The sequence below is a fragment of the Phyllostomus discolor genome, chromosome 3 (assembly GCF_004126475.2).
Source record: "Phyllostomus discolor isolate MPI-MPIP mPhyDis1 chromosome 3, mPhyDis1.pri.v3, whole genome shotgun sequence".
In the NCBI taxonomy this organism is placed as follows: Eukaryota; Metazoa; Chordata; class Mammalia; order Chiroptera; family Phyllostomidae; genus Phyllostomus; species Phyllostomus discolor.
The window spans coordinates 154317789-154340134 of NC_040905.2; positions in this window are offsets into that span (position 1 = coordinate 154317789).

Consider the following 22346-nt stretch of genomic DNA (forward strand, 5'->3'; position numbering starts at 1 on the left):
CACAATATCCACCTTCCTCCCCATGCTCGTCTATTTCAGCTGAGTGTGATGCAGAAGCACTCTTGTCTGTGCTTTGAAGTCCACTCTGGTTTTTAATGTCCATTGTCATTGTGATCTTTTAAAGGATAAGCTTGTTAAATTATTCTCAAAGGAATCCCTAGTCATATAAACTACAGACTATGTATATAAAACATATGTAAGTATACAGCAGTTTCATGAGTAATGTCATTTTGTTCCACATCATTTCCTTACAATATTGATGTGAAAAAATACCGATTCCCACCTGGAGCCACTGTCTGTGTGGAGTTGGCATGTTTTGCCCATGTTTGCATGGGTTTCTTCAGGTACCCCAGTTGCTTCCCACTGAGCAAAGATGTGTATGTGTGAGGTGAACGGGTGTGTCTAATTGTCCCAGTCTGAGTGGGTGTGGGTGTGATGAGCCCTGCGATGGAAGGGCATCCTGTCCAGGGTGGGTTCCTGCCTGGTGCCCTGAGCTGCCAAGACAGGCTTCAGCCACCCATGACCCTGTACTAGAATAAGCAGGCTTGAAAATAATTATCTTTCTTGATTTATTCATCTTTCTTAAATGTATGTATAGCCCACATTTATTTCAATGTGAAATGTTAGAAGTGCTTTGGATCTTTATTTAGAAGTTTGGTGATGTTTTTGTGAGCAGAAATATGCCATAAAAATTAATTTTTGATTATATCAATTAGTCTATGGTAAAATTGGTTTCATCATACCATGTTTTCATTTTTTCTTTTTAAAATATTTTATTTATTTTTAGAGATGGGGAAGGGAGGGAAAAGGGGAAGGAAGGAAACATCAATGTGTGAGAGAAACATTGATCAGTTGCCTCTCGCCTGCCCCCAACTTGGTACTTGGCCTGCAACCCAGGCATGTACATGCCCTTCCTGGGAATTAAACCAATGACCTTTCAGTTCACAGTACAATGCCCAGCCCACTGAGCCACATCAGTCAGGGGCATACTATGTTTTTCTTGAAGTCACAGTTTCCAAAAACCTATTGACAACATTAAGTGGGGGCTTACTGTATACATTTTCAACCATAAGAATTTAAATTTAATAAGGTAGGAAGAATACAGGGGAGGCAAAGGAATTATTATCAACTTTCCCTGAAACAATTCATATTTGATCTAAGACATTTTTTAGTAAGATTTGAGATTTCTGTTAAAATACAGAAATCTGTGAATAGGAATATTTTGCAGTTTTCACAATTGCTGTCACAATGGAGCACCTATAAAAATGAACAAGAGGCAAGAGCAATTCCAATCAATAAAGCAATAGCAATGCATTAAGATATTACCTCTATAACACTCAACTCGCTTCTCCTGGTACATTTCCTTTCAATGTCCTCAATCCTGGGATAAGATTTTTAGAATTTGAGGCACTTGTAAGGAAGACATGATCATTTAAACCTGACTAATTTAGAAGAACATTAGTTCAAGAGCAAAATTATCAGCACAATTTATTAAACTTACTGTTTCTGCCATTCATCAATTTAACTGATTGTTACAAATATGTATAATATAAAGGCAATAGCCAAGGCACTTAAACTAAATGAAAGAGAAAAGTAAAACTATGTCATTCTTAAGGAATTGATTTTAAAAGTGTTATTTTTTCTCACTCCCCCCTTTTGTATCACTTGTAAAAAATAATTAGAAATGGTAAAAGTCAATGTACAGGTCCAGATCTCTGTATGTGAACAAGCTATTCATGAGAAAATCGGCTTGCTCATTTCAGAGGTCATCAAATGCTCAATGATTGTGAGGAAAATACTGGAAGGGATAATTCTTCTCAGATCCTGGAGATGGTTAGGTTGGTGGTCCCATAGTCTCCCATTACATAACTATACCTTCATTAAACCTTTTTTGCTGTTGTTACTTCTTTTTATTTTCCTTTCTACTAGGGTTTTATTTTTGTTTTATTTTGTTTTAATGATTTTTATTGTATTTTTTCCATTACCATTTAGTCCCCTTATACTCCCTCCTGCCCACCCCCTGCATCACCACACTGTCCATGAATCCTTTTTCATTTTTGCTCAATCACTCTACCCCTGACCCCCGACCCCACTTTAGCTGTCATCTGCTCTCTATGAGTCTGTCCTCATTTTCTTTATTGGTTCAGTTTGTTCATTAGATGCCACATATGAGTGAAATCATATGGCATTTGTCTTTCTCTGACTGGCTTATTTCACTTAGTATAATGTTCTCCAGGCCCATCCATACTGTTGCAAAGGGTAAAACATTCTTCTTTTTTATGGCTAAGTAGTATTCCATTGTGTAAATGCCCCATAGTTATTTTATCCACTTATGTATTGGTGGGCATTTGGGCTACTTCCATATTTTGGTGATTATAAATAGTGAAGTGCTCCAATGAACACAGGGGTGCTTATGTTCTTTTGAACTAGTGTTTTGAGTTTCTTTGGATATATGCCCAGAAGTGGAATCACTGGGTCAAAAGGCAGTTCCATTTTTCATTTTTGAGGTATCTCCATACTGCTTTCCACAATGGCTGCACCAATCTGCATTCCCACCAACAGTGTAAAAGTGTTCTCCTTTCTCAACATCCTTGCCATCATTTGTTTTTTGTTAATTAATTGATGATAAGCATTCTGGCAGGTGTGAAGTGATGCAGATGATATGATACTGTACATAGAGAACCCTAAAGATTCCACCAAGAAACTACTAGAATTGATAAATGAATTCAGTAAAGTAGCAGTGTACAAAATTAATATCCAGAAATCAGTTGCATTTTATATGCAAATAATTAACAATAATGAACTATTAGAAAGAGAATTCAAGAAAACAATCCCATTGTTTCAAAAAGAATAAAATACCTAAGAATAAATATAACCAAGTAAGTAAAAATCTGTACTTAGAAAATTACAAGACACTGTAGAAAGAAATTGAAGAAGGTATAAATAAGTGGAAGCACATACTGTGTTCATGGATAGGAAGAATTAACATCATTAAAGTGTCCATGCCATCCAAAGCAATATATAGTTTCAGTGCAATTCCTATCAAGATACCAATGACATATTTGCAGAACTAAAACAAATGTTTCAAAAAATTATATGGGACTACAAAAGGCCCTGCATCATAACAGTGATACTGAGAAGGAAGAACAAAGTTGGAGGAATCATGCTACCTAATATCAAACTATACTATAAGGTCATAGTAATCAAAACAGCATGGTACTGACATAAAAACAGAATAGAAAGCCCAGAAATAAATCTACACCTTTATAGTTAATTAATATTTGACTGAGGAAGTGAGCACATACAATGGGCTAAAGATAGTCTATTCAATAAATGGTGTTGGGAAAATTGGACAGATATGTGCAGAAAAATGAAACTAGGCAAAAGAGAATAAATTCAAAATAGATTAAAGACTTAAATATTAGACCTGAAACCATAAAAATCCTAGAAGAAAACATAGGCAGTAAAATCTCAGACATTGTTCATAGCAATATTTTATCTGATATATCTCTTCAGGCAAGGGAAACAAAAGAAAAAAAATAAACAAATGGGACTACGTCAAACTAAAAAGTTTTTTCACAGCAAAGGAAACCATGGACAAAATAAAAAAACAGTCCACAGAATGGTAGAACACAGAATGGTGATACATCTGATAAGGGGTTAATATTCAAAATTTATAGAGAAATTATAAAGTTCAACACCAAAAAAATGAACAATCCTATTAAAAATGGGCAAAGGGTTGAATAGACACTTCTCTCAATAGGACGTAAAGATGCTCAATAGGGATATGAAAAGCTGCTCAACATCACTAATCACCAGAGAAATGCAAATTAAAACCACAATGAGTGATCCTTGCTTTTCAAGTTGCCATTTTTTCCTTTACATTTCCAATTTGTCTTCACTTAGGAAACTAGCAAGCAGCTTATTAAGCCAGAATGGCATCTCCCAATAATTTGTTTGGTTATCTAAGCATGTCCCTTTATTTGAATTCTGTTACCATATTTGCTTTATTTTGTTTTTTTTCTCCCCATCTTGGCACTTGAAAGTCCTTTTGGTATTTTGCTAAAATGATGTTGCTGATGTAGGTGGAAAACACTTGAAATTTATGTGTTCTACAATTTCTTACATTTTGTTGCTGGAACACTTTGAAGTCCTCTGATTTTGTACAGAAACTGTCAGCATAAGAGACCAACTGGTGATTTATAGATAGAAATGTGAATCTAAATCTTCATGTTGCCAAACTGCTCATTTAAAAAACACAGTGAATTATAGGAGAAGTAAACCCACAGGAACTGGAATGCTTCCCCTCATTTCTCAGTGTATAGGTGATAAGCCATGTTCCCCTTCAATGAGTGATTTTTGTTTATCTCATTGATCATTTGTATTGCAAAATGACTCATCCAAGTTCTTAGTCATCTCGTTTTTAAGATTTTATTTGTTTATTTTTAGAGAGAGAGGGGAAGGGAGGGAGAAAGAGAGAGAAACATCAATGTGTGGTTGCTCCTCATGCACCCCTTGCTGGGGACCTGGCCTGCAACCCAGGCACATGACCTGACTGGGAATCAAAGCAGGGATACTTTGGTTCTCAGGTTGTCACTCAATCCACTGAGCCACCCCAGCCAAAGCCTCTAGTTTTTAAAAATAATTCCAGTAATCTTTGGGGGTATTGAGTATTAAATAGCTGATCCGTTCTTTTGCATTTTATGACAGCCTCTAAAATTATATGCCAACTGGTACTGCAGTTATGGTTTTCCAGACTAATAGCTCAAAGGATATGAACTTGATCCAAATTGAAATTATTTCAAAAGCTACATTATATAATAATGCTCATGATATAAATGCAAAATAAAGAAAGGGGAGTCATGCCTGCCTTCTTTGTAAAAAAGGAAAATTAAATTAGGAAAATGAACAAAAGATCTATAAAGGGCCATAATGAGAAGATAACATCCCATCCCCCAGCAAAAGACTGAATCTGGTTTTCCAATAAGAAGGTAAAAACATGGACCTTCAGAAAAATAGAAACAGAAACTTACTGTCTCTTTCCCAACATGTCCCCTTCTTAGACTGCCATAATCTTGGCTCTCCTTGTCCTCATTCCAAAAACAACAACAAAAGAATAAAAGCAGAAGTAGCACATATTTCCTCTCTATTATCTAAGGCTCAGATGCATTCTTTCCTCTTTTGTAATATCGCTCTTGACTTTTGTGACCTATACTGTTATTTTTTCAACTCTTGTTTCGCATTTAAGCAGTAACATCGAGCTTAGCACTAACTGTTGTATTATTTTCTAACAGAACTGTAAGTCCTTTAATATTAACAGCTAACACCAAGTGTCTGTAATGTATCAGCCTCTAGTCTGAGTGTTTTATGTGTGTCCTTTAACCCTCACACAACTCTCCTACTATCCCATTTTAGAGATGAAAAACAGGATCACAGTGGGTAAGTAACTTGTTCAAAGTCACAGAAGCAAGAAGTAGAGCTAAGCTTGAGTACTGAGTCTATGTCCTTAAGCTTAGTGCTGTGCTGTCTTAGAAACACCCCTACCTCCTAGAAGCAACTCACCTCTTCCCTGGTACCTAGACAATGCTCCTTGGTGGCAGGGAACCATCATGTCTGGGTTTCAGGAATCTGTAGCCTTGTAAAGAGGTGATTAGTTGGGACTGATCATAGACACAATAAATGTGTTCCTCCAACTTAGCTTTGGAAGGTAGAGTAGTCCTTTTGGGAAATACTGCTATCATTCTCTGCAACCCTCAGATGATCCAAGGAGAGCTTGGTCCAGTCAAATGAAGGTGAGCACATTGAGCAAAAGGGGGAAGGCTCATAGAGGGCAGAGAAGCCTGCAGCTACAGACCAAGTTTGATATGTGGCCAGCTGCAATCTCTTTAGGCCTAGATATTCTAATACAGTAAGTTCTCAATGTCAGCAGTAGGTTCTTAGAAACTTCAGCTTTAATAAACATCATATAATAAAAACAGTTTTACCATAGGCTGATTGACATAAACAAGAGTTTATTTCCTACAGCATATTTCTGGTCACAAAAACATCACCAAACTTCTAAATAAAGACCCAAAGCACTTCTAATATTCAACACTGAAATAAATGTAAGCTGTACATACAAACAGTGTGGTGAGTACAGGGGGGATTGGGTATAAGGGAGTTAAATGGTAGTGGAAAAAATACAATGAAAAAAGAAAGATGAATAAAAACAAATAATTGTTTCCAACTCACTTATTCTAGTTCAAGGCGACTGAAGTCTAACCCAGCAGCTCAGGGCACCAGGCAGGACCTTCCCTGGACAGGACGGCTTTCCATCACTGGGCACGTCACACTCAGACTCACTTGGGCTGGGACAATTAGACATGCCAGTTCCACTCACATGTGCATCTTTGGTCTGTGAGAGGAAACCAAAGTACCTGAAGAAAACCCATGCAGGCATGGGGGAACATGAAGACTCCACACAGACAGTGGCCCTTGCCAAGAATTGCTTTGTTTTTTCCTCATCAGTGTTATAACTAAACAATGTTAAACAAAATAACATCACTCAAGGACCTACTGGATCTGAAGTGAAATATACTTATGACTTGAAATGACTCTGATACAGCCAATTACTCAGAATGAGCAGACAAGTTTTTGCCTGTCAAAGTAGCCAATCCAAAGACAGAAAAGGAGTGTCCTCACTAAATTAAGTGTAGAGGGTGAGTGAGGGATAAAGATTCTATTTTGTTTCTATCAAAATTTACATATTTGAATATGCTACTTCCTCTTATTTAACTTTATATTTACGACTCTTTTATTGTGTCTACCCCTATTAACAGCCCCTGGAATTAATGCTTTGTGGGACAGATTTTGAAAACTGGTGCTAAATTTTTAAATAGAGAGCTGTCATTAGAATTCAATGATATAGTATACTAAGAAGAAAACTTGTGTAGAGGGCTCTGTGTTAAGTGATTTACAAGTCTTGTTGTGATGTGATACTCATAAAGAGGCTGTAAATAGTTATAGTCATCACTCCCATTTTACAGATAACCAAAGAAGACATTTTACTCTCAATTGTTACTATGTGCTCACTACCGTATATTTTTAATTTCTACCTTTCAATCACTATTAAACTTTGGTATTATCACTCCTGTTTTTATAGTTGATGAAATTGAGGTTTGTAAAAGTTGTATGCCTTATTCAATGTTACAGATCTACTAGATCCAGGATTCAAACCTAGTTCTGTCTAATTCCAACATCTGTGTTCTTAGCAAAATGACTTAAATCCGACACATTAATTTAAATTCAAGAACACGAAGCATTCAGTGACTATTTCCAGGGTAGCAGAAGGTGTGATCATGGCCTAAGGGCCACATCGAAAAGAACAAAAATTCGCTCTGTGCTGATATCCGCCTGCCCCCCTGACATCTCTGTTTGTCTAAATAACATGTCCAAAGCTGGATTTTTAAATATTTGCTGCCAAATCTGCTCTGTCTAAATCTTTCCCCACCTTGGTTGATGGAAAATCCATTCTTCTACTTGCCCAGGCTAAAGAACCCTAGACTCATACCAGTTATGTTAACAGAGAGAATAAAATAGATATTGTTAACTGAGTAACTGAAAAGGCAAATGCTGGTATAACGGAGGTGGAAAGCACAGGAAGCAGTGACCATGGCTGCAGAATAAAGGGACGGGGTTGGACATATTCCACTTGGTAGCTCAGGCCTCTAAGGAGGGGCACTGAACAGAAGGCGTTGGTGCCTCTGACAGAGTGTATGAGGCTAGTTCGGTGAGTGCTAGAAAAGCTGCAAGTTTCTGCTAAGGGACAGGACTCCTACAGCTGGACTGAAGAGGCAATGCTGGGAACTTCTGCTAAGGGACAGGACTCCTACAGCTGGACTGAAGGGGCAATGCTGGGAACGGGAAGCAGACAGAAAGCAAATAGGAAGAAGCAAGCCACACTCCCCCTCTCTTCTCTAGCAGCCCCCTCTATTACCAGTGTTGGCAGTCAGCGGGGGCAGCTGGCAAGGCAGACATGTGATTTGCAGAGCCCTGGCCCCAGCATCCCAAAGCCAAGTGTAAGAAGGGTGAGTTTGCAGTGGAGAGACAATAGTTATTAAAGTAACTAGCACATCCATTTAAAAAGTGAATCTGGTCATGCTTGTTTTTTTTATTATCTTGTTTTATTTTGAAACCTCTGCAAGGGATCACTATTTTACTAGAGTAAAAACCAGAGCCCTCACTGTGACCCACAGGGTTCTATAGGAACTGGTCCGCAGATCTCTAACCTTACCTCCAACTCCTCCACTCCTCACTCTCTCTGCTCCAGCTGCTCAGCCCTGGCCTGCTTGTTCTCTCTCAGACACACTTGGCATGCTACCATCTAAAGGCCTTTGCTCAGGCTGCTCCCTCCACCCCACTGGAATGTTCTTCCCCCAGATATCTGTCCAGCTAACTCCCCCACCTTCTTCAAGCCTTTGATCACATCTTACCTTTTCAGGAAGACTTATCCTGACAACCCTATTTCATACAGCACTCTGCTTACCGACCCCACCCTGCTCTCCCAGCTCTCTGACCCTGCTCTGTGTTTTCTTTTTTCAATAGCACTCATCACCTTCTATCATACTGTACAAGTTATTTATATATCATGTTTATTGTTATAGCCTCTTTCTCAACTGCTCTCATGTAAGCTCCAGAAGAGCAAGGATCCTTGTTTCTTCTGTCCTATAGCTCAAGCATCTAGAACAATGCCTAGCACATAGTAGGCACACATTAAATATGATGTGAAGACACTCCACTTTAATCAGCCCTGTAGAGTTATTTATGGGAATGGGAAGAATTATTTTAAAGTTTGCTCCAAGAGTAATTCATGTAGGATATCTAGACTCACTGAGACATTTTGTAGTTGTTTTACTTTATGAGAATGAAGAATTGTCTTTTGCCTACCCTAATATGCAGATCAATTTGCTTTTCTTGAGGAAAGCCTTGCAGAAGTAGGAGAAATTCCTTAAATACAGCAGTTTAATAAGGAGAGATAGCCTAGAATAAAGATTTTTGTCTCATAACCATAAAGGCAAATAGTTGAGTAGATTGCTTAGCAAAAAAAATATATATATATAACTATTGTACCACTGAAATATTAATAACAAAATCAATATCTTCACTTGCATATTCCTAATTATTTTCCATAAGTCAAAAGGGACCAAGTTTTAAAGAATAATGTTTTGGTCTGAAAAAAAAATAAGTAGCATTTTAAATGATAAAGTGGTAGGGACATAGCCATTTACTTTATAATATATCATTAACTTGAACAGCATGTTTTATGTACATTTTTAAAATGCATATTGTATTTCACGAGAGAGGAATGAACAAATGTTTTGAAATCACAGATAGCTAGACTCTCCTGGGTGCAGAGAAACAGAAAACAAACTGAGGTAAAGCCATAAAATACTATTATGCTTTGAGACAGCCTGTTAAATTTACTTCAAATTTGCAGGTCCCCTTGCCCTCCCACCTCTGTGAGTTGGTAGTGTGAAGGTTTTGCTCTGTCCCAGGGAGGGTGGGTGTCCTGGGAAGGGTGAGCTAGGGAATTCTGGGAAGGCCCAGGCAGGAGACAGGAGGCAGGGCTGCTGTAGTGTGGGGGGTGGGGGGCAGGCAGCAAGGAGGCAAAGGCTCTGAGCTCTTCTCTCTCAGACAGGACGGCATCACACTCCCTCAGAGTGATTAGCCTCTGGGGTACCCAACAATAACAGTCTCACGTGGGTTCTTAAAACAAAGTAACAACTTCTGAGAAGTCAATAACTTCTGGTGTGTATCAGCCCTGGAAATCAGCACACTTCCTCACAGAGGCCTCTGGAAAGCCTGTTCCCCAAAACATAAAAGAAAGTTGAAGAACTCTTCCTCAAGCCTACAGAGTAAGGGACAAATGATTCCAGAGGGCTGATGGGACACTCCTGGACAACCCTGGATGTACATTTGAAAGCAAGGTGGGAGAAAGAAAAATTGTTGCAGAGAGAAGAGGGCCAATAACTTGCTGACTGTGTAGTGACAAAGCCCTAACAGGAAGGGAGAGGCCCTGCTCAGCCTAAAGGCAAAATAAACTGACAACTGGGCCAGGAAGACAGGACAGAGAGAGAAGTCAAAATAGGCATACCTGAAGCTGTCTCAGCAGGCCTGGGCTGAGACAAATCAAGACTCCTCAAATTCATGTGTGACAAAGATCGTCCATTCCTCCAGGTATCAGGAGAAATGAATGTGAACCATGAAAATGCTGCACATAATCCTATCTGGGTCACCTATTGTAATATAGCATGTAAATATTGCATGAGGATATCAGCCTTAAAAAAAAGAAAGGAAAGAAAAAAAGAAAATTCTGCAGAAATTTTCTTCCCCCAATATGGGGGCTCAGTGGTTTTCTGAAGCATCCTTCTTTACTCAAGTTAATAATTTCTTCCTTATTCCCCTAGAACCTTGGAGTCCCTGGGGCCATCTTTCTTTACTTTGTTTCTAACATATGTTAGAAAGAGGTCATGTGGAATGGCCCTTGGAGGTAAAATTATGAAGAGAAGCCAACCTTCAGTGCCCTCTATAACCTCCTTCCTTCTTCGCTCCCTGACCTCCTTCTCTCTCTCTCTCTCTCTCCCTCTCTCTCTCTCTCTCTCTCTCTCTCTCTCGCGCGCGCGCGCGCGCGCACACACACACACACACCTCCTCTCTTTTTGTTTATGTTTGTCTTCTTTTGTTCTAAGTCAAAGGTACTTCCTTGAAAATAAAGAAGGAAGGAAAGGTCTATCTAAGCACTGTGTTTTTGAAACTTCAAGGACATGAACCCCAATCTTTTAAAGATACATTCAAATCTGTTCTCCAGTTCAAGTTGGAAAACCACGTGGGAAGAAAATCTGGTGAGAGCATGGGTGGACTGCTAGCTTCTTCCTTTCTAGCAGGCTCCAGCTAACTACTCTTTCCTAATGGCAAATATATTTTGCAAACTTGGCAGCTTTTCACCAAGAATCCTTTCCCAACAGGAACATTCATTGGCAGCAGAGAGTGTGTTCCTGAGGGCAATTACATCTGTGATTTGGGTTTCAAAACTGCTTTGGGCCTTACCTCAAGAGTTAACAAACCCATTAGCATATCCATTAGCTTCAAACATTGCATGAACTCCATTTTGGATACTTTTGCTTTTGAAATATCTTACCCAGAATGTTCTCTTCTCAGTTCTTGATTTATTTAAATTATACTCCTTTCTTCAAGTTTGAATCCAAGACTTATCCCTTCATGAGGTTTGACCATCACAGCTCCACAGTTAGCAGATTTGGCGGAGGGAGTGGGTGGGAAGTAACAACCCACAGTTCTCTTCTCTGGAAATTGCACCACCCCTATCCCTCATTGAAGGGAGTGGTCAAGTTTGTTCCCGTGACTCATCTTTCCAGCAACAATGGACTAGGCCAGAGGGTGGAAAACCTGCTTCTTTGGCTGGCTAGTCAGTAAGGCCACCTCACACTCTCTCTTGAGTTTGAGCTAGAAGACATGGAAACAGAGATCTCAGCCAAGTATGCCTCTAAATTTTAACATCTTTTTCTCATTCCCCAGGAAAATTCTGTGGAGCTTAGTTTTCATAATTTGTATGATGAATCACTGGTTAATTATTAACTTTTCCCAATATAAATTTTATATTAAAATATGAAAGATATTTAAACTGTTCATGCTCCTTCTCTTCATAACTAAAGATTTAGATGCATATGCTTCATCTGGAGTAGACATGTTTGAGAGTCAGGGCTGCAGTTGGCAAATGGGAATATTGAACGTATAAGACCAAATAAACTTGAGGTCACCATGCTGGACCAAGTGTAAGCAATGGAAGCCAGTCTAGTGAAAGATTAGGCAGACAGTATCAAATTAACTAGAGCTGAAATAAAACAAGCAGAACCTGAAAGATGGAGTAAAGACATTCGTGACCCTTGTGAGACTCAGAATTGATTCTGTTTCTGACATTCACCTAGTTCCAGTTCACAGAAGAGCCAACTATGTTTTAATTCTTGTGTTTGGATGCTTGCCTTTCCATAGACTCTCCTTCTAACTCAGAGCAGAACTAAAGGGTTCCTTTAAGTCAACCAGGCTTAATTTAAGGTACCGATAATAATAAAACCTGTCATTTGAATAGTGTGATTTTGGACTGCTGCTAATTGTAACTATGTAAACATATTGTCTCAGTGTACTGTCACTTAAAGTGTTAGATTTTAAAGTAATATGACAGCCCTAGCCAGGTGGCTCGGTTGGTTGGAGCATCAGACCATACACCAGAAGGTTGCAGGTTCTATCCTTGGTCAGGGCACATACCTAGGTTGCAGGTTCTGTCCCCATTTGGGACGCAAACGCATACAGGAGGCAACTGATCTCTCTCTCTCTCTCCCCCTTCTTCTCTCTTTCTCAAATCAATAAACACATCCTCAGGTAAAGATTAAAACAAAGTAATGTGACATTTAATAAACCCTGGCTTTGCTGTGTGGTACTTAATTTTTCTTTCTGATATTCTACAAACTTTTACTATATGTAAGGCAGATAATGTGGTCATGGATGCTTATGAACTTGAACTGTGCTGTCATCATATGATAATTATAGCGTTCTTGAATGAGAGCAAAAAATATTATGATCTACTTTTTTAACGTTTAAAGTTACAAGCAGTGGCAAATGATAATTTCACAGATTTTCTACACTCACACTAACACTATGGAACAATAATAAATGCTAAGCATTCATTATAACTTTTAAAAATACTCTAGAAAGAAAACTAGAGAAATGTTTGGGGAAACAGTCCACAAAACAATCTTTATTTTGAACCAGGGCAAATCTGGTTCTGTTGTTGTCTTATCTACTTTATAATGTGGTATCTGTAATAACCACTCAAAAACTGTTCTCCCAACAGACAGGTCTCCAACATTAAATGCCAAGAGGCCAAAGGGTGATCCGTAGAGATCAAAGCAATGTCTCTGTAGATGTTTCAATTGGCTCCTAACCTGGAGAGAAAGGCAACATGCCAGTCATCAAGACTTAGAACAAATAGGGCATAATTTACCCTGCCCCCTTAATCTGTGTCCTTTCCCCTTTTCTTTGAGCTTTCTCATGAAGAAAATATGTTTTGTGTACAACCCTAGCTGACTAGGAGGAAGTTTCTTGATATTGTTTGTACATCTTTCTTACCTCCATGTCCAAATATACCCCCCACTGCAACCATACACACTTCTTTTTGATCTCCCCATCTCTTTTAAATATTTCAATATTTGTATCATGTTGTAGTGATTTCCCTTTATGATCTATTAAAATATCAAAATGAATATTTGAATAAGTAATTATTTAGAAATAGATAAGATAGAATTGTTGTTTATTTATTTATTTATTTATTTATTTATTTTATTTATTTTTAATCCTCACCCAAGGATATATTTATTGATGAGAGAGAGAGAAAGAAGAGAGAAAGAGAAACATTGTTGCCTCCTGAATGTGCCCTGATGGGGGATCAAACCTACAACCTAGGTACATGCCCTGACTGGAAATCAAACCCATAACCATGTGGTGTATGGGATGATGCTCCAACAACCTGAGCCCTGAGTGTTTGGGTTAAACCAAAACACAGTATAGCGTGCTTCAAATCCTGACTGTCCTGTTTATTTGATATATATCATTGGGCAAGGTATTGGCTTTCAGCCTCGGTTTCCATATCTGAGGATCACAGTGATACCTGCTTCACAGGATTAGTGGGAAGATCAAATAAATTTATATAGAGATAATATAGAATAGTATTTGGGGAATAGTAGAAATCCATTAAACATTTAGCTGTTATTATGCTACTACAACTTAACTGAAAGTTGTTTAAATTGAAACAAAGAAAAAGAGATACAAATTCAATACTTTTAGTTTGGTCCTCCTTCCTTTAATTTTTATCCTATTCATTTTATTTGACTTTGTGGATGAGCTAAGTGAATACTTCCTGCTGTTGAGAAGGGAAATGATGAGGATCCTTCCCGATGCCAATGATGCATTTTTGTTGCCATGCACTAGAAGTAGCCTTACTAGACAAAACAGGTTCTTCTATCTAATTATTAGGAAAAAGAATAATTTAAAATAATTAAAATTAAGTATACTTAAACCAAAATTATCAGCTGTAAAAATATTCTCAGGCATATAATTGGCTTTTATCCAAAATTTTTTCATGGGGTCAAATCATTCAATTACCCCAAAACATGGTTTTCAATGAGTTAATCATAGAGGCTTCACAAATATCTAAATTGAGTAAAATGTAATATGCTAATATGTATCACTGATTTGTTTTTCATTCATGGTAGTTGGTGATTATACCTACTTTATATCTAAAATGGATTATGATCAATATTATGGCACACTATAGTCTCAGTTGGTATCCTTTCATAAAAATGTTGGGCCTTCCTATAGGTATTTCCTTGATACCAAGTGATAATCCACTCTGGCCTCTTTTGCTAGTAGCTCATTAACTTTCCTTACCCATCTCCCTCCCCTAACCAACTGTCAAATCATATGGTTCTCCTCTCAGTTGTCACCATAGAATAGTCTTGACAGAGATTACGGCCTTGTATTTTCAGCAGGCCCAATCAAGGGAAATATTACTCTAAAGGGTCTAAATGTTATTCTTAGATCTAGCCAGATTATCAGAACTATGTACCAGAACTGCCTCGCCAGCAGACTACACTGAGTAAGGGAGGTTTTGAATTACAGTCTTTGGAGGCAGTAACATTATTTGTGTCTCCGTGGGGTTCTTGTCTATTATGTATTTCATATCCACAAAAAAGGCAAAAAAACCCAAAACTTTTTTGCAATATAGTTATGGCCTGTCTGTCCCCTGTGAAGTTGCCAATTCATTGTAGACAAGTTAATTACTTAAGTCAGACAAAACTCAGGATTTTTGGCTCCAGGTAAAGACTTAAAATAAAAGTCCTTTCTTGTAAGAGCTATTTTTTTTCTGTCAATCCCAATCTAATTTATCTAAAACATTTCTTAGAGTTCAACTGTCCTAGGAGTACCATCTAATGGGTCTCACTGTTTGGTTTCTTTGGCTTATCACAAGTGCTGATAACTCTTGTATACATTAACTAATAGGCTTCTTTCAAAGTATGCTGACATTTAGCTTAGTGTTAAATGGTTCTTAATGAGCTCTACACTGTCCTCCTCCACACTGAGTTTCTGCAAAGGAAGTCCATTTTCTCTGCAATACAGAGAGCTAATGGTACTGTACATTCCAATGAGTGTGAACCAAGTCTGGATTTTAAACGGATACCTTCAAACCAAATTACTGTCATGAAGACAAAACATTCTAGTGGCTGGCTACATTATTTTATTTTTTAGCCAGATATTTAGCAACCATAGTCATAGCCTTGTATAACAATACCCTAAATGGTGTGAAGAGTTTAACAACTTTTTGAGAAATTTGATCTTTGGGACAATTCACTCATAAATTGGGGATGGTGGTAGTATTTATAAGCCCAAATTTTTCTCAACAAATGCTTGTTTTCCCATCACATTTTCAGCTTTATCTTAGGGAAAATGTCTCTGGAACTAAACCAAGTGAGGTGAGAGGATAGCAATTGTTTGGTCAAATTGCAGAACGTCAAGTTCCTACTATACTATAGGCCAGCAATTTTCAACTGGCGTGCTGCAAGAATTTTTAAATCGTCCAATACCTGACTATCTAGTCAGGGGCACTGACCTCTTTTCCCTTAGATTGTCAAATGAAAAAAAAAAACAAACATGACAGCAGCCAACCAATAGTCATCAGGTGTGAATGAATCAAAATTATGCCTATGTTTTGTCAGACTGGCAAAAATATAATATATTCTTTGGCATGCCACAGAATTTTGGTACTTAGTTTATGTGTGCCACGAGATGAAAAAGGTTGAAGATTGATGCTCTTCATGCCAGGTGATTGATTCATGTTGTATGTTGTACATGTGTGTATGTGTGTGTACATGTTTTCCTTCCTTTTTTTCCTTGAAATTTGGATCAGTGTATATTGAGTTTCTGTTTCAGCCCTTCATATTGACCCCAAAGCACCTGACAGCTGTTTGTCATCTGCTTTTCATGGTCATTTGGTCCCTCAGCCAACAGAGGTCTATAGCAAATAGGCAGGTGAGGGCAAGACCATCAAGAACAAACATGCTGTCTGTTCTTTCTATTCTGTTGTGTTTCCTTCTTCATTGCCACTTTTTTTTTAATTTCAAAAAAAATCATCTAGTTCACCGCATGCTTATTTCTAGGAAGGGGGAAAGAGTGAAGAAAAATAATACACTATATATACTATATTTAGAAAAAAATCACATAAATATTTTACAGACTATGCAGTAAATAATGTATACATTTAGAAAGGCAATGTAAATATTTTATAGACTGCAGAATAACCGTTAAGGTTGAAATGAAATCACTATGTTTAGAGAAATACAGTTTGCCCTAAATTGTACCATAGAGTTTTACTGTAGCTTAGTGCCATACACTTCATAAATCACAGCATTCTCTGCATTACCTGGGAGTTCAAGAATTCCACTTGCCAAGTGAGTTCCTCCCTTCTTTTTCTTCTGCTCAGAAAGACCCCCACTCCTACCTCACCCCTCAAGGCCCTGCTTTGAACTATGGCAGTGATCAATACATTCTCCTTGAGAAATTGAACCAGGGCATGAGAGTGAACTCACCCACATCACCTAATTTTCATGCAGAGGGTGGTGAGAAAACTGATCAGGAATGGACGGAGAAAACATCGAATGAATTCCAGATGTAACCTGAGTCTCTGCATATTTTTTCAGGTGGCTGAGGACACATCATCTTGGTTTCCTGAAATCCACTCCTTGTGAGCCTTGATTGGCCAGTCCAGGATTCAGTTACGCATCAGTACCCTTGTGATGCTTAAATATTATAATATTTACCAGATTGTGTGAAAATGACACAGGTGTGTTCTGAAAAATGGGTAATACAAATAGTATCAAAATATTCAGAGGAAGGGCAAAATACTGGCATGCAGCTCCTTTTCCAGCTAACTGAAACTCATTGAAATGATTGGAATCAAAAATAATGTGGTAATCTTAGTGAAAAGGTTTCTACCAGCAGTTAGATGGAGACCAGGAGGCCACAGTAATAATCTCTAAATAGAAACAAAAAAGAAATTTACAGGTTTAAGGATTATATTGGAAGCCTTTTGATTATTCAGTCAAACGATAAGATGAAAAAGAGGACCTAATAAGACAGTAAACAGAGAAGAACCCATAAATTGATGGGAGAGAAGACATAAATTAGAAACCACAACAAATTAAAGATGTTAAATAATATTCAAGGTATTACACTGAAATACCATAGTGGAGAGGGGCTAAAAGCAAAAGACAGAAAAATGTCCACAAAGATAGTAATTTAAGGATATGACCACCTGGAAGCCTGTTTTAAATGTTGATTACCGAGCCAGTCCTCCCCTGAACGCTAATGAGGTTTATGGAGCCAGGGAATGTGCATTTTTGGCAAGCTGTATAGGGAGTTTTGGTGCAAGTAGCTTGTAAGCCACATTTTAAGAAGTCCCTGATTATTATAGCAAAACGTGAGGACAAAGATGAAGGCACGGAGGGACAGGAATGGTTTGGTTCATGAATCAGAGAGAGGCCGCTAAGCATTCTATCCCGTGCTACATGTCAACTAGTGCAAATATGTGGCACCAAAAATCACTATAGTTATATATAGTGAATGCCAGGCATCATTAAGAAGGTTAAATTTAGTTCAACATTAGCAAAAAAAAAAACATGAGGAGAAGGAAGTTACATTCAAAGTAACTCTGCTAAAACTGTACTTATTGTAGATCTCATTTTTCTTTAGAAGCAAATTGTTTGTTCTTTAATACTTTATACCTTACCAACGAATGATGGATGGTCTCATTGTCAGTTAAATTTCTTTAACTCTTTGAATCTAAGAGCATTTGGGGGACAAAAAGACATTTGTTTTCTTTAGTGGAATAAGAGCGTTGCAAGAAGATACATTCATGCTGTGAGAAAGGGGGAAACAAAACAGAAGAGATATAAGATGCTCTAGTTACGAATCACTCAACTTTAGTGACTTAAAGATGCAAGCACCTTATTATTTTTCATAGTCGCGTGCATCAGGAGTTTGGGTTGGACTCAGCTGGACGACTCTTGTTTCACACGCTATCAGTGGTGGTTTCCAGGGGGAAGATACACTGTTCTGGTGAGTCCAGGAAGGCTTCCTTCTCACATCTGCCCCCTTGGAGGAAAGGACTGGAAGGCTGGGCTCAGCTCAGTCTGTCAACTGGAGTATCTATTGTAAATATACCCTCTCCCTTATGGCAGCCTCAGGGTATTTGAACCTCCCACATGGCAGCTCAGGGCCCCCAGAAAGAGTGTTCTATGAAACAAAAAGAAAACAACTGCCTATTTCTTAAGGCCTAAGATTGGAACCTGGCACAGTGTCCCTTCTGTCATCATCACCTATTGGTCAAAGCAGTCCCAAAGTCTGCCCAGATTCAGATGGAAAGGACATAGACCCCACTTCTCAAGGAGAGGCATGTTAGGGAATTTGTGCCCAGATGTCTTAAATCTATCATGGAAAAATGTTTTAGAAATATATGTAAATATTTTTTTCTTTCCTAGCACATCAAGGATGACTAAAGAAGTAATTATTACTTTCTTCCCCCATTAACCTCCCAAGGTGAAAAAGCCTTCAAAAGATAGCGAAATTTACAAAATCAAGATGCATATGATTCATGCTCTTTCTTGACTACTACTACTCTATGGCATTGTCTAAAGCAAAGATACAAAATTTTGTTTGGTACAGCGACCGACTGGTATATGCTAATTTGTTCCAAAGTACATTGCAGGTAATACACTACTAACAGCAGTTCAGAAGATTTTTCAAATAATTTATATATTCTTAAAAAATAGTCAGTTAAATGTCACTTTCACTCACATGTAAAGTTATAATGCAGTTCTTAGTGATCTCCTCCAGTATGGAGTAAGCCTGCGGGAATGTTCTGAGCAGGTGGCTATCACCAAGCATTATTGGTGGTAAGGAAAAAATTCCTTGAAGATGTAACTTTTCAGCGGAGACCCAAGATATGAATGGGGGTGAGCTGTGCTGGGAGTTAAAGAGTATTTCAGGCAGAGGCAACATATGTGATGGTCTTGAGGCTGAATCAGGCTTGCCTTAAACAAATAGGATGGGAGAAGATCAAGACCTAGGACAGCTAAATCAAGTCAGGTAGTGATTTGGAGCCACTTAGAATCACTTGGGTAGTGACTGAGTATTGAACACCCCCCAAAAAACCCCAAGAAATGAGTTTAGTAATTAATCCCAACAATCCTCTCTAATTAAGTTTTGTCAGATTTACAAATAATTTGCAGAATTTGCAGGTTTAGTCTAATCTTTTTTCATGTCTGTGTACCTTTTAGGGAAGTACATGAATGTGGAAAAACAGCTAATAACCAGGATGTGGATCAAGGGAAGACACTGTGGATCAGGTGGATCAAGGAAGATCTTGAATACTGTTACCAAAATAATATTCTAGTTTTTAGTTCCTTTTAATATTTTTAATAAATTTCATTTTAGAATTGTATAATTTTTCTTCTAGATTATATCATTTAATTAAATTCCTCTTTATTTTACAGAAGGTGGAACTGAGAAGAAGTTAAGCAACTGGGTGACCCATGGCCAGTCAGGGAGCCCTGGCTGGGAGAGAGTCTTCAGTGCCTAATATTTCCAGGCCACGGTGACCCACCACTCTCACTAAATGAGTGGATGAGATTCCTGAAATACAACTTCTAATTTTAGGGAGATGAAGAAACAATTCCAATTCTACCAAAAGCATCACAGATTGGGTTCTCCAGGAAGGAGATCCTGAGACAGTGATTAGTGTTTGTTGGGGTGCTTGTAGGATCAACACCTGTGTTGGGAGAGGAACAGATGCAGGATCAGTGGAGAAAGTTACAGTGCAGTCACAAGACCTCAGCCCACCCCACAGGGAGCTGAAGGCTGGGACAGTGCTTTAGGGTGTCCTGGACCAGGTCCAGAGAACCAGACCTTCACAGTCCTGCATCAACCCCTCACTGTGTTTGGACGGCCCCAGAAAGGAACAGGTGGCTCCCATCAGAAGACACAATTCCCAGAGATGGTTGACAGCTGAAGGCTGATAACCAAACCTTCCCAGCAGCTGGGGTATACATACTCTCTGTGAAATGGAGATGACACCTGGGCAGCATAGCACAAGTTATGCAGTGGGAGTACCACCATTTCTGACCACCTCCAGTGAGACTACCTCCACCAAGCCAACAGTGAGTCATTTCTCAGCTATTATAATAGCCCCCTGGATGGTGTGCCTGCTTCAGGTGTTGCTCTTCTTCAGCACATCGGCCACATCACAGATGGCACCCACCTCTTAAAATGTAAGTGAGACCTGGTTGCTACTCACCAGTCAACCTCCGATGAATCTGCATCACACACACAGTCAAACCCAAATATTTTACTACAGTCTACATGGTCCTACTTGATTTGGCCTCTCATGCTTATGTTTTTTCTTTAAGTACAATGTACAGATGTTAAGTGTAGAATCATATAAGTTTTGACAAATGCATATATCTGTCCCAATTAAGATATAACAATGTTCTTTCACTACACAAGGCACTCTTGTGTACTTTTGCAGTGCTCTGTCCTCCCACCATCTGTCACCCCTTTTGGAGAGGTAACCACTGCATTCCTATTTTAATGGTCTTGCAACAATTTAAAACCACGGATAGAATTGATTAAGAGTGCCTAATGTTTCTAGTTAGCAACTAGATGGTTTACCTCTTTCAGAAGGTAAGCAGGGAGGACAAACTACCAATATTCAGGACCACTCCTTCCACAAAGAACATTTTGTTAAACCGCTATCACCTCTCAAGCCAGCATTTCACATAAAGTGGTATAATGGTCTTAATTAGCATTTTTCAATGGTTTCAAAAAATTCAGGTTTCCTTTTCTGGTGTGAGCATGTATGCTTACCTTTGTGAGTATGCATCTTCTGGTTTGAGTTTTCTTTGCTCACATGAATGTAAATGTAAAAGAATTGAATGTATTCCTTTAATGACAACCACACGGCTGCATGTAAATGCAATGGACACCGCCACCCTAAATGCTGAGCAATAAGAACAACTTAAGAGTGAACTACACTCATGCCAGTGCAAAAAAATATGGTTTTCAATAGGTGTGAATGTTTCAAGGGTTTGTTGCTGTAGCTCTTCTTGGTGATTCCTCGGAATGTACCAAAACACATTATTTCATAAGATTTTTGGCAAAGGTATTTCACTTTAGCTTTGAGAAGTTTTGCTTTTATGAGGTGAGTTGAAACAGAACTAAGAGAGATTTTGAATGCCTCAACCTTATCCCTCTGGATATTTTTTCACATAGCAAATCATCTTAAAATAACTCTGTAGCCAAGGATAGGCATTAGCCAAACTTTATGGCATTCACCCAAAGATCTCCAAAGTGGCTCGGCTAGGTTTGGGGAGAAGAACCAAGAAGGAGGGAGCATAGTACTGTCGATGGTGATATTGAATTCTTGGTGCTCCAGCATCATTTTTGGGAAGTCACTGAATTTTCAGTTGGCTTAAACAGGGGAAGAGTTTGAATCTCCAGCTACAAGATCTTTTACTATCCCTGGCAGGTTATTCTGAGATATTGCAAGTTCATGTGCTTCCAGACCATCACAATAAATAGAGTCATAATCTTTTTCCTGATGGAGAGTCTTTCCTTCCATTTGTAAAAATCACAACACCTATGAAGCACAGTAAAGGGAAATGCAATAAAAGGAGGTATGTGTGTTTCTACTTTCATCAGTTTATTTTGTTCTTTAGATTCCACATATAAGTGAGATCATATGGTATTTGAGTTTATTTTAGTTATTTTAGTTATCATATTTTAGTTAGCATAATAATCTCCAAGTCTACCCATGCTGTTGAAAAGATAAAGTTTCCTTTTTTTTTAACAGCCAAGTAGTATTCTATTGTATAAATGTATCACACTATGTTTATCCACTCCTCTACTGATGGTCATTTGGGCTATTTCTACATCTTGGCTATTATAAATACAGTGCAACAAACATAGGGGTGCATATATTCTTTTGAATTAGTGTTTCAAAATAGAAATAGAGGCATGGATTCATGGAACAGACTAACAGCTGCTAGAGGGTACAGGGTATGGGGAAAGAAGGTGAAAGGATTAGCAAAAAAATATGTATGTTATATATGTTATTATATACATACACATATGTATGTATGTGTGTGTGACTAGATGAATATAGATAGGTATAGGTATAGATATGGATA